The sequence below is a fragment of the Harmonia axyridis genome, chromosome 4 (assembly GCF_914767665.1).
Source record: "Harmonia axyridis chromosome 4, icHarAxyr1.1, whole genome shotgun sequence".
Classification (NCBI taxonomy): domain Eukaryota; kingdom Metazoa; phylum Arthropoda; class Insecta; order Coleoptera; family Coccinellidae; genus Harmonia; species Harmonia axyridis.
In genome coordinates this window covers 21,423,335-21,436,652 of record NC_059504.1, presented here as the reverse complement: position 1 = coordinate 21,436,652, position 13,318 = coordinate 21,423,335, and the positions used below count along the sequence as shown (strand labels likewise).

Here is a 13,318-nt window from a genome sequence, read left to right as displayed (position 1 = left end):
TAAACATATAATTTGTTCCTCGATTTTTTATAATGATATAATGATATATGTAGGATATTGTATTTGCAAATTATTACAAGTCTCACAATCTTTTTATTTTTCCTGTAGTGATAAATTAAAATGAAATTTGATAGAAATCGAAATTTTTGGAATAGTTGGTTGCTATGGAAATGTAGGTAGATGTCCATGATAATAATTATAGTTTGACAACTCATGAAATATCTGGCAGTTTATTCCCATTGACAATAATATTTTGGATGCCTAGGTTGAAACAGTAATACTTTGCTAATTTATATGTGTCTCCAAAATTAATATTTGCTGTCAATAGGAGAAAATAGCTATTTGTTTTACTGGGCAGCAAAGTAGCTGGTAGATTGTCTGCCGCGGCTGATAGTTCATAGCCGAGCGTTTTTTGGAAATATGTATCGCATATACATATTTATATCATGGACAGTGATAGCGACTTAGAAGTACTAACTCCCCCAGAAATAAGGTAGGTGGCAAAAAATATTGATGTCGAATATTGGAATGTTTGATTCGCATTGAGAATAATCAGTTTGCTGCCTAGGCAGGAAAGTACTTACTTTGCTGCCTAGGTAGAAGAAGTAATACTTTGCTGATTGATATGTATCTGCAAAATCGATATTTGCTCGGAAGCATTAAGCGAAGGAATAATCTTGAAATGCAGGCCTCATTTTCTCGTTCAATGCTCAACTTCAGAGAAATGTTCGAGTCTGGGTTTCATAATGATTTCCATGGAGCGTGGAATTATCTCCAGAAAAATATTATGCAGATCGTGTTAATCAATTAATTGATTGATTTGTTAATAAATTAATTAATGATCAATTTATTATTCCAATGAATAGTTCCATATCTATATATATTTTGATGCATAGTAAGTAAATTAATTCATAATTAATTATTGAATTGCAATTAATTAAACTTTTGAATGGAGGTTATTACACTTCGATTCAGAATAAATTGAGAGTGAGCTTGTAATTCCGAATTTTTTGTTGGAATAACTTTAGTGTTAGATGTGTAGATTTCCAGGGGTGGCATAGCTCATCATGAAAATTTAAAATGGTTATATCATCTCTTCTGGGCCGAATCGGAAATTATAGTAAAGGAAAAAAGTGTTCCTAGTGTTAAAATATATGTACAAGTCAAAGACTTACCCTATGCAATACCAATTTCAAACTTTTTGCATAATTGAAAATCAAGCTCGTGAAAAATTACATACTTGAGCTTGACTTGATTTTAGATATTTATTAGTTGACTTGATTTCAAGCTACTTGATATTTCTTGAGCTTGATATGCACGTGTCGCACGGCATATATTTCTGCAATCTCGTGCGCGATTAGACTAAATAAGGGGATTCCTCGAGCGCCGGGAGACTGAAGCATTCGCCAGTGTGACTCTATTAGTAGTTTTCTCACATTTCTATGAAACCTATTGGTAGATTTTGGTGGTTTCAAAAATTTATTTCCAAACTTGTCTAAAATGCCCAAGGATTTTTTATCAACGCCAGCATCTTCAGCTCCTGTTGAAAGACAATTTTCCAGAGCTGCTCTTACAGTAACAAAAACCCGCAATAGGTTAGTCAACAAATCTATAAGATGCCTCATGTGTCTTAGATCCTGGATGGAAAAATTATGAAATCAAACAAAGCCTGGAGGTTTCTCAATATTGAAAAACCTTATTTTTAATTATTTTTTAGTTTGTCAAGATTTATATCTAGTTTTCTCACATTTCTTTGGAATCTATAGGTTTTATAGATTTTGGTAGTTTCAAAATAATCTTTCCAAACTCGGCCAAAATGGCCAAGGATTTTTTATCTACGCCAGCATCTTCAGCTCCTGAAGACAATTTTCCAGAGCTGCTCTTACACTTACAAAAACCCGTAATAGGTTAGGCGACAAATCTATAAGATGCCTCATGTGTCTTAGATCATGATGGATGGAAAATTATGAAATCGAACAAAGCCTGGAGTTTTCTCAATATTAAGAAACTTCATTAAATTATTATTTTGTTATGATTATAGTGATTAAATTTAAGTTTCTATTTCAAAAAAGTTGATATTTTCGGTTCTTTTATACAATAAGTTTAAAAAATAAAAGTGTGTTTTGGAAGGTTCCTCCTCATTTTATCATTTTTTTAATGATGTGACATCACACAATAAAACTGCTAAAAATCAAGTATCTTGATATGATTCGAATACTTGATACATAAATACTTGACTTGAGATTGAAAAACTACTACTTGACTAAGGCAAGTAGCTTGAAAATCCAGGGGATCCAGATTGTTACTAGAACTAATCAAATCAAATATATTTCAACCAATAGTCTGTACAAAATTTTATAATTATAATAAACTAAATTAGATTAAAATTTCCATGGACAGGCGAGAATCACCTAGGCAATGCCTGTTTTGTGTCCTTCTCACCCGTCTGTAATGGAGTGAAGATAATAGTACAGACCTGTGCAAAAACATATAGTACCTACTCCTTAGTGCACCCAAAAACATACTAAACGAGATCATGAACAGCGATGAGGAAGAGACGAACAACAATAACAACAATAACAAAACAAAAATTCAAATGGGAAGGTGAAAATAACATGTTCAACGGCAAATGCATACACACCACGACTTCATCTAGTAGATATCAAAATCAGAATCATACTCGCTTATATATTCCTTGATTTCTCTCTTGAATTTTTCGATCCTACTGATATTTTTCAATCGAATTAGATTATATAATTTTGGCTCATGGAAAAACACAAACCTTTGCTTTAATGAAAAAGCGGTAATATAAGCTGTGAACTTTCAGCAAATCTATGATAGTTTTTACTGTTGGAGGAGCTGTGATATATTTTTTTCTATTTGAAAACATCCACACGAGACAATGATACGTATACAAACATCTCAAACTAAACAGCCCGGTTTCAGAGTACAACTGAAGAGTCGGAAATCGCCTATTCCTTCTTGAAACAATCCTGATCAAGGTGTTTTGGGCCACTTGTAAGTGATACAAGCTGTTACGAAAAGCGTCCCCCCATACAATGATGCAATATCTAATTATAGATTCTGCTAGTGACTTATATACCAGAAGTAAATTATCGCGAGAAAGGATATCTCTGAGAGTATAAAACCTATACATTAAGAGTCTTATCCTCTTCAAAACAAACTCCGCCTGGCTGTCTCATCTCAAATGCTGATCAATTATCAGGCCCAAGTACTTAATAGTGGAGGTCTTCTCAATTGAATTACCCTGACACAATGAATTGTGAGTGCAGGTGGATTCATGTATTTTTAAAGTACCTACAGGCTGATCACTTGATAGGAGAGAAAATGCAACATATCTAGTCTTATCCACATTCAAACTTAAAAGATTATTGCTCAACCAAATATGCAGCTTTCGAAGATCCTCTTCAGCAGCGCGGTAAACACTCTGCCAGTCCCTTCGCGTGACACAAAGTACTGTGTCATCAGCATAACACACGATACTTCCCTTTAAATTTCTTATTCTAGCTATATCGTTTATATAAACCAGAAATAAGATGGGACCTAAGATAGTCCCCTGGGGTACTCCAATGTCCACCACCGAAGCAGCACTCCGATCCCGACCAACTTTCAGCCTTTGAGTTCTATCACACAGGTAACTTCGAATAAGTTAACTATAGACCAATATCCATCCTACCAGCTCTATGTAAAGTTTTCGAGTCAGTCTTGAAAAATTGGTCGATTGAGTTCCTGCAGAAAAATTGTTTCCTTCATCCCCATCTAAATCCTTCTTCTAAATAAAACGAATAATCGTCAGAAAATTGATGAGATCGATGAGAATCACACTGACCCAGCATCCGACATCAGCCTCACCATATTCCCATCTTTTAACTCGGTTATCTTAACGGTTCTCTTTCGGTAACACTCCTTATCTAACTCGAAATTTCACTCGTACGTCCACGTCTCATCCAAAAGACGCGGTCTGGCGCCTGTCTAGTGTCACTTCTACGCTATAAAACAACGCCGACCGTCTTGGCCCCTTATGTGGGTTTCAATCTCAAAGACCCGACCGCCTTGTCATCGTTAAACCCTCTAATGCTCCATGAGAGGCCCTCGAGATCTAACACGATGCAGAGATCGATATGTGACGATTCGCTGAGACAAGGAAGGAAAGCCGACTTTGCGTGAGAGTGGTTGTCGAGATTTTTTAAGCACGGAAGACTTTTTCGGCGTTTTAACCTATGAACTTTCGGTGCTTTGCGGTTTGGTGTTTGATGTATACCATGTGTAACCGAGATTTTGTAGGCAATTGAGCAGTGAGTGGAAATTAAATAAGATGTACCAGAAAACGGTGATGGCAACAAGATCATATGGGGGAAATAGGGGTAACCCCCCTCAAGACAGATCTGTTTGTACAATAAACATAGGTGTACAATTTTGCTCCGCCGTTTTTTTCCGAAATTCGAGACTTAATTGTAAAAAACTGGTACATTTATAATTCAAAGTATTGTCCATCGCTGGCCAATGCTTTCTCCCATCTTTCGAGCAGCGAACGAATCCCGCGTTGAAAAACTGGTCATCTTTTGAAGCGATCCACGAATCGATCCAATTTTTTACTTCTTCATAAGACCGGAAGTGCTGGTCAGCCAGGCCGCGTGCCATTGATCGAAACAATCGATAGTCCCAGAGAGCAACGTCTGGAGAATACGGCGGGTGGGGTAGGACTTTCCATTTCAACGTTTCCAAGTGTGTCTTGACCACTTTCGCAACATGGGGTCGAGCATTGTCATGATGTAAAATCACTTTATCATGTCTCTCATTGTATTGCGACCCCTTGTCTTCCAATGCTTGGCTCAAACGCATTAATTGCGTTCGATAATGCTCGCCTGTGATTGTTTCAGTTGGTCCCACCAAATACTGAGCATGACCTTGGAACCGTGAATATTCGATTTGGCCGTCTACGTGGAAGCATGGGCGGGATATCCCCAAGATTTTCTGCGCTTGGGATTATCGTAATGAACACATTTTTCGTCTCCAGTCTCAATGCGATGCAGAAATCCTTTTCGTCTTTGCCTTGCAAGCAGCTGTTCACAAGCAAACAAACGCCGTTCAACATCTTTCGGCTTCAACTCGTATGGCACCCGATTTCCTTGTTTCTAAATCATACCCATGACTTTCAGGCGCTTTGGGATAGCTTGTTGCGTCACTCCCAATGATCCTGCCAATTATTGTTGCGTTTGACATAAGTCTTGATCAAGTAATGCCTTCAATTCTGCGTCTTCGAAAACCTTTTCTCTTCCACCGCCATGCTGGTCTTCTACGTCGAAATCACCGTTCTTGAAGCGTTGAAACCATTTTCGGCACGTTATTCCACTAATAGCGGCCTCATTCATATTTGAGAGCATTCGATGAGCCTCAGCATCAAATTAAAACCTCCCGCAAATGACGAGAATTTGGCTCGTAAGCTGAGGAATAACTTTATGATGCAGACACAAATCGACTGATATTTCGATGGTGTTCTGTTTACAAATACCTAAGCTTATTGTATGACATCTACGATCTATTTATTTCGATTACTACTTACCGCTACAGCCATCTATTGCAAAACGGCGGAAGCAAACTTGTACACCTATAATACCAAAGAAAATTAGCCATTTTTCTATTCTTAGTCTGCTTTGATAATTATTTATGTACTGGATTCCTACTAATTTATTATAGTAGATTGATACGTTAACGTACTGTTTCCTTCCCTTCACCATAGTTACCGTCATAGGTACTATGGTAACTATAGGTAAGGGAGGAGTACTGATTCTTAACGTACCAATCGATAATAAATTAGTAGGATCCCACCACATGGCATAATAAGTAGTAAAGGGTGTTTTTTTAGAGCTATAGAACTTTAAATTGCAATAAAACAACGATGGATTATTCGATTGACATGAATTTTATTTATCCTCAAAATAATCTTGTGACATTACATTTTAAATATGTTTTCTGGCATATGACCGCCACGGCTGGCTCGGATGTAGTCCAATCTGGACGTCCAATTCTCGATGACTTTTTCCAACATTTGTGGCCGTATATCGGCAATAACACAGCGAATGTTGTCTTACAAATGGTCGAGGGTTTGTGGCTTATCCGCATAGACCAATGACTTTACATAGCCCCACAGAAGGTAGTCTAGCTGTGTTAAATCACAAGATCTTGGAGGCCAATTCACAGGTCCAAAACGTGAAATTAGGCGGTCACCAAACGTGTCTTTCAATAAATCGATTGTGACACGAGCTGTGTGACATGTTGCACCGTCTTGTTGGAACCACAGCTCCTGGACATCATGGTTGTTCAATTCAGGAATGAAAAAGTTAGTAATCATGGCTCTATACCGATTACCATTGACTGTAACGTTCTGGCCATCATCAATGATTCCACCAGCCCATAAAGCGGACCAAACAGTCAGTTTTTCTGGATGTAACGGTGTTTCGACATACACTTGAGGATTCACTCCAAATGCGGCAGTTTTGTTTGTTGACGCAGCCATTCAACCAGAATTGCGCTTCATCGCTAAACAAAATAAAATGGACGTAGTGCGCGATACGTATTCCGCACAGAACCATTATTTTCGAAATAAAAATTGCACTATTTGCAAGCGTTGTTCAGGCGTGAGTCTATTCATGATGAATTGCCAAACCAAATTGAGAATAAATCACTTGACAGCTGTTAAATCGGTCGCCATCTTGAACAGTTATGCCAACTTAAAGTTATATACCTCGAAAAAAAAAACACCCGTTAGTTTATGCCTGGAGGGTTTATAAATCGGCAAGGGTATCAAAATCTCTCGATACTTGTTGTGGATACAAATTTTCATGTCATACCAGTTAATTACTACATCCAAAAATTTGAAATTCAATTTGATTCCATCATAGTGAACGTATAATAATTTTCTATGTGACGTTTTGTAGATAGATAGATTGATATATGTACCTTTATTTCAAATATTTCCTGAGAATACATAAAGAAAAATAGTGTCAACATTAGCTAAAATTGCTATGAAAAACTGTCCAATTCAAAACAAAGGCAGTAAAAAATTAATGCCAAAAAGGTCACTAAATTCCTTTGACAAAGAGTACTCAAATTTTCTGAATCGGATGGAAAAAAACTGTGTGGAATGTTTTAATGAAGCTGCTACTCGCAAAGTTTACCGATCTCTCTGAAACATTTACTCCGAGTTAGTTTGGACATAGTTCTTCAATATTAAACATATTGAGAGCTTCGATTGTCAATTCATGCCATATATTATTTTTCAGCTTTTATTATAATGATGAATGAAAACTTCAAAATTTGACAGTCAAATATTAATTGAACCACCTAAAACATGCATATATTTTCCGAATATTACATCTGAATTTTCTCATGTTCATTTTGAATAGAAGCTTGAAATAAATATAAAACCACCGCTATATTTCACATTCGGATTCCGAATCGATCGAGCATTCAGAAAATATGGGAAAATATTATGAAGTATATTTTGCAAGAACAATTTTTCTGTTTTCTAGAAAACCAGAAGTTCAAAGAAGAAACAATTTCTGAGAAATTGTCTCTAGACCTTCTCATTTTGAAAACCAGTTAAATTTTGCAATAATTTTTTTGTGAAAAACGGTTTTCCTCAATTCATTTCCATGCCTTGGTTCGATAGTTTTTCCAATAAAATGTTTGGATAGCCCGTGAAAAATACTATTATTGTGATCGGTCACTTTCCAATACCACTCAAAGGATGCCACGAAATACAGTGTAATGCTTACGTGAAACACCCTGTACAAATCTAAAGGCTCATATTCACGATGTTAGTAACTATCACGATAGTACTATTGTGATAGTGAGACAGCTCTCTTTCAGTAACTATCAAGTAGATTATATGGTGATATTTCCTGCGATAGTCACAACCTCGATTAGGGATTCATCAAGCCAAGTAGCTTGACATTTTAACCAACAACTATACTTGACTTGAAAATCAAGCTCGTGAAAAATTACATACTTGAGGTTGACTTGACTTGATTTTAGATAGTTATTGCTTGACTTGATATCAAGCTACTTGATATTGCTTGAGGTTGATATGCACGCTTCGTACGGCATATATTAATAATAATAATAACTCTTTATTTAGCTTAGACTGAAGCATTCGCCAGTGTGACCTTATTAGTAGTTTTCTCACATTTCTATGAAAACTATTGGTACATTTTGGTAGTTTTAGAAATATCTGTTCAAACTTGGCCAAAATGGCAAAGGATTTTTCATCAACGCCAGTATCTTCAGCTCCTGTTGAAAGACAATTTTCCAGAGCTGCTCTTATAGTTCCAAAACCCGCAATAGGTTAGGCGACAAATCTATAAAATGCCTCATGTGTCTTAGATCCTGGATGGAAAATTATAAAATCAAACAAAGCCTGGAGGTTTCACAATTTTAAGAAACTTAATTTTTTTCATTTTGTCATCATTGATAGTGATTTAATTTATGTTTCAATTTCAAAAAAAGTTGATATTTTCGGTTCTTTCATACAATAAGTGCAATAAATAAAATTGTGTTTCGCAAGGTTCCTTCCCATTTCATCATTTTTCTATTGATGTGACACTACACAATAAAACTGCTAAAAATCAAGTTGCTTGATATGATTCGAGTACTTGATAAATAAATACTTGACTTATATTGTGATTGAGAAAAAACTACTTGACTTGAGCTTGATTTGAAATCAAGTCAAGCTCAAGCCAAGTATAGCTCAAAAATCAAGCCAAGCCTTGAATCCTTAATCTCGATATAGCTCTATCATGATGATGAAATAAATAAATTAAAAATGAAAAAAATCTTACTGAATTGCTAGACTAATTAGCAGAAAGGAAAAAGGCCCTACTAATCTCACGGTCACAGGTCGATAATTTTAGAGATTTTTTTTTCATTACACACAGAAGAAGGAAATACAAAAAATTTACATAATATAAATTATTTATTTATTTCTAGCTAATAAATTACTTAGGAATACCAAATGATTTTTCATAATATCTCGTAGAATCGATTTCTCCAAAAAGTATACGATCTCAGACCATCTTTTCCCAGATGTTTCTGACGTGCTCGCTCTCTTTTAGGGCTCACGAGCCGCCACTGGCTCCTCGTTCAACCGGTGCACAAAAATAATTGTCTGCAATTTTCAGATGCCTTATCGAAGATGATACATTTGGGATTGATCACAATTCCGGTATCATATCTTGCTTTCACCGCCAGGCCATCTCGGGTTCTTGATTAATAATTTTTTGTTTGAATGTCCAAATTGACTGAATAACATTTGCATCTTGCATATTCGAATCTATGATTTCATTGTAGTGCGTTTTTAATTATCAATTAATGATCTTCAACGGACGCCTCCGAATTATTAATTAAGCAATCGGCAACAAGAAAACATTTGTCAAATTATGGGCAGAAATATTATGGATGGATGTCATTCTTCTTCTGGCCTGTAAAACATTCACAGGATATCGTGGCATCCATGCGAATAGGCTTCAAAAGAGACCGTGGTATCATCTTTCTACACATTCGAAATTCAATTAATTAATTAATTAATGATTTATTCGCCATTCTATTAATTTTTTTCAATTTCAAATGGGTTACTTTTTATTTTGAACGGTGCCAGATTCAGAAGATTGATGCAACACACAACATTGATTTAGTGATTGTGTTTAAGAAATATGACATCTGGTTTTTGGCATAAAACTGTGAGTTCGATACAGCTGAAAGTTTGAAAGTGTCAAATAGCAGGAATGCCCAGCGTGGTGGCAAACCAGGAGATAACACAATCAGGAAGAAATTCATGCAAGACCAGTGGCGTAACTAGAGTTGACTCATAGAAAAAGCAAAATCTTTAAAAAAAATGTTATATATTTTTTTTTCAATTGTTATTTGCAACTTTGTTTTATTTTCTTTTGAACTATATGAAAAGTGAAACCGATAAGATATTATGGCCACTAATATACTCGGTAATCTAGAATAACTCGAAAAGGATTAATTTCTGATACTATTAGGTATTCACGGCTTGGCTTGATTTTCAAGCTACTTGAGCTTGACTTGATTTCAAGTCAAGCTCAAGTCGAGGAGTAGTTTTTCAATCTCAAGTCAAGTATTTATTTATCAAATACTTGAATCATATCAAGCTACTTTATTTTTAGCAGTTTTATAGTGTAGTGTCACATCAATAAAAAAATGATTAAATAAAAAGGAACCTTGCAAAAAAACTTTTATTCATTGAACTTTTTGTATGAAAGAACCGAAAATATCGACTTTTTTAAATAGAAACATGAATTAAATCACTATAAATCATAACAAAATAAAAAATAAAGTTTCTTAATATTGAGAATCCTCCAGGAGTCCAGGCTTAGTTTGATTTCATAATTTTCCTTCCAAGATCTAAGACACATGTGGGATCATTCAACAAAAGCTGGCGTTGATAAAAAATCCTTGGCCATTTTGGCCAAGTTTGAAAAGATATTTCTGAAACTACCAAAATCTACCAATAGATTCTATAGAAATGTAAAAAAACTACTAATAAAGTCACACTGGCGAATGCTTTAGTCGCAGAAATATATGCCGTGTGACGCGTGCATATCAAGCTTAAGTAATATCAAGTAGCATGATATCAAGTCAAGCAATAAATATCTAAAATCAAATCAAGTCAAGCTCAAGTATGTAATTTTTCACGAGCTTTATTTTCAAGTCGACTTGGCTTGACTAGATACTATTTCCATGAAACGCTTCCTCATCAAAATGCAAGGCGTTGAAGTTCGTAAAAAGTTTTTCCTTGCTATCTTGGAAACCATAACAAATATCACAATGATTCGAAGCATTGCCATAACTTTTCAAACTCTACCCATACTTCTGAAGGAGGATATGATTGGTTGATATGAATAGGTTCCGAATAAAATTGAAATCTTTTTTCTTTTACTTCGATTTGATATTCTCAGGCGTTCTCCAAAAAAATGAATTTCATAAAAAGGGATTTGATTTCTGAAACTAAGGCTCGCATGGATTTTCGCAATGCTTTATAAAAATGAATTTATCTGACGACGGGTATCATAAAGTTTTGATTTACGATCAACTCGTTGTGTAGAAAACGAACTGAAATTGAAAACAGAGAAATTATGTGAACGAGTAAATCAACACGATAAAAGTTTTATAAAACTCACCATTAGTAATAATAATAATAAAATTTATTTAGCACCCGGCTAGTACAAAAAATAGAGTCTTTCAATTTCTAATGAAAGTCAGTGTAAAAGTATATCGATTCCAATGTAGAGATTGAACGCTCCCTCTCCTTTACTTATCCGATTTTTATTCCATGATATTTTGTGAAGTTTTGTGTATAATGTTCTATGGTTGTTAGGTTAGCGTCATTCGCCATTTATCTGTGCAGAATTGTTGGAATTTTTATCGATTTGCATATTGATTAAGTTAAGTGGCTTTGGAGATTTTTAGAGGACATTTTATATAGAACAATTTGTTGATGATGATTAACAATTCTCAATAAGTCATTATTTAACTACACACTTGGATGTTAAAGATTGACCCGTTTTTCGGTAAGCCTCCTGACCATGATATCCCGTATATGTATCTACTTATAATTTATGTTATAGCTCCCTGAAGATGGCTAAGAATTCAACCGAAAGATTGGAGTAATGGAATAAAGATATTATTGAGTATCACTTCATTCCGTTCATTCTAATGAAAGTGTTTGTGTCGGTCAATTCCAGACCAAAGAAAGTAAGAAAATATGTTTAAATCTAAAAAATGAAGGGTCCTATCATTTTCCCAAATTCTTCTCTACCTATGTTTATTACTTCAAGGCCACAACTATTGATAGCTTATTACTTCAATGTTTTCTATCCTAAATATTCTTGGCATTCACTTCTTTTTAGTCAAGGATCCAAGTGTTGGCTTCATTCTAAAGTGATGATATACCGATATAAATCTATTAGATATAGGTACCCATACCTAAGTATGTCAGAAAAAAAGCACAGAAAATTCTGATATCCAAACATAATTCACTTGTTGAATATTTTCACTTACACTGTCACATTCTTTTTTGTTTGCTTTTGTTTATTTTCGATGTAAGTACCTAATTTATCTTCTTTACATCCCTTGATTAATTCGTGACCTCAAAACTGTCCAACTAACCGGAAATGTGATTCTTCTATCCCTAAATTCCAATAAGACAAAAGGACCCTCAACGAACCAAACGTAACAATACTCAAATATCGATGTCTTCATGACTCAACCCCGTAGAATTTCCCCATTGACGTATTGTCCCCTTAATGATGTCCGGCAGCCAAATAATTCTCTTGCGAACGGCCCAAATCGACAGGTACTAATGGGAAAAAATGGTCGGATGACGCTCACGTCAATAACGGCCATAAAACCGTCCTGATACGACACGGTGTCAGCGTAACTTCCGGAGGATCGGCCGAATTACCTGTCTGCGATGCCACGACAAGCAGGGGTCACCAGGTAGGGTGACAACTGGGCCAGGCGCCATCCCAACGACAGCCCGATATTTATTTTCACAGATCCCGGCGATCCGGGCCCCCTTTTACGACCCCCACGCGTTGCGTATTAGTTTCAGCACGAGCGGATGGACAGGCAAATTGAATGTTACCTACACGATTCTCGTTTTTTTTTGCCAGAAATACTGCAAATAGTATAAACCTCAGAGTAATAAACATAGATAGAGGGAGCATATTTATGTCATTTTCAGTGAGTAAATTTTGTCCCCAATATGAACTATCAAATTTGACATGAAGCGCGCGGAAATGAAAACATATCAGTGATACGATATTTCACTCAATTCGCGAGTTTCTCCACAAAGAACGCACTTATTATGTCCTGTCCTATAGTGAATCAACGTTTCATATCAACTCAAAATATATTCAGATGAATACCAAATAATATCAGAAATTCAGAAAACAAACTTCAAACGTGACACCATCGATGACACTAGGAGAGCAAAAGTTGCCAAACCTTGGATTTCAGCAGGTAGATACAGAAAATTATAAATATTCTGCTTATTATAAATTCGACAATTAGGAGAAATATCGGATTCCAAATATTCTATTTTTCCCATTTAATCGGGAATCACTCAAATAAATGAATTACATTGAATATAATATACATTTATGATGATATAGTAAAATTGAGATTTGAAAATATATCGCAATCCGACAACATTATCTAACCATGTTGGGGACATGTAAAAACCGCGTATACTTCCTCTATCTATGTTTATTAT

General features: G+C 35.4%; 1 protein-coding gene across 4 annotated transcripts in view; it reads right to left on the bottom strand.

The window, feature by feature from the left end:
* Positions 1-13,318, bottom strand: part of LOC123677790 (GATA-binding factor A-like) — a 134,790-nt gene that overhangs the window by 83,749 nt on the left and 37,723 nt on the right. For 2 of the 4 annotated variants that reach the window (XM_045614499.1, XM_045614500.1), the window contains exon 2: positions 5,585-5,629. The exons of the other annotated variants lie outside the window; for them this stretch is intronic. The gene's annotated coding sequence lies outside the window, so the exon portion shown is untranslated. The remainder of the gene's footprint in view (positions 1-5,584; positions 5,630-13,318) is intronic. 4 annotated transcript variants of the gene reach the window in all.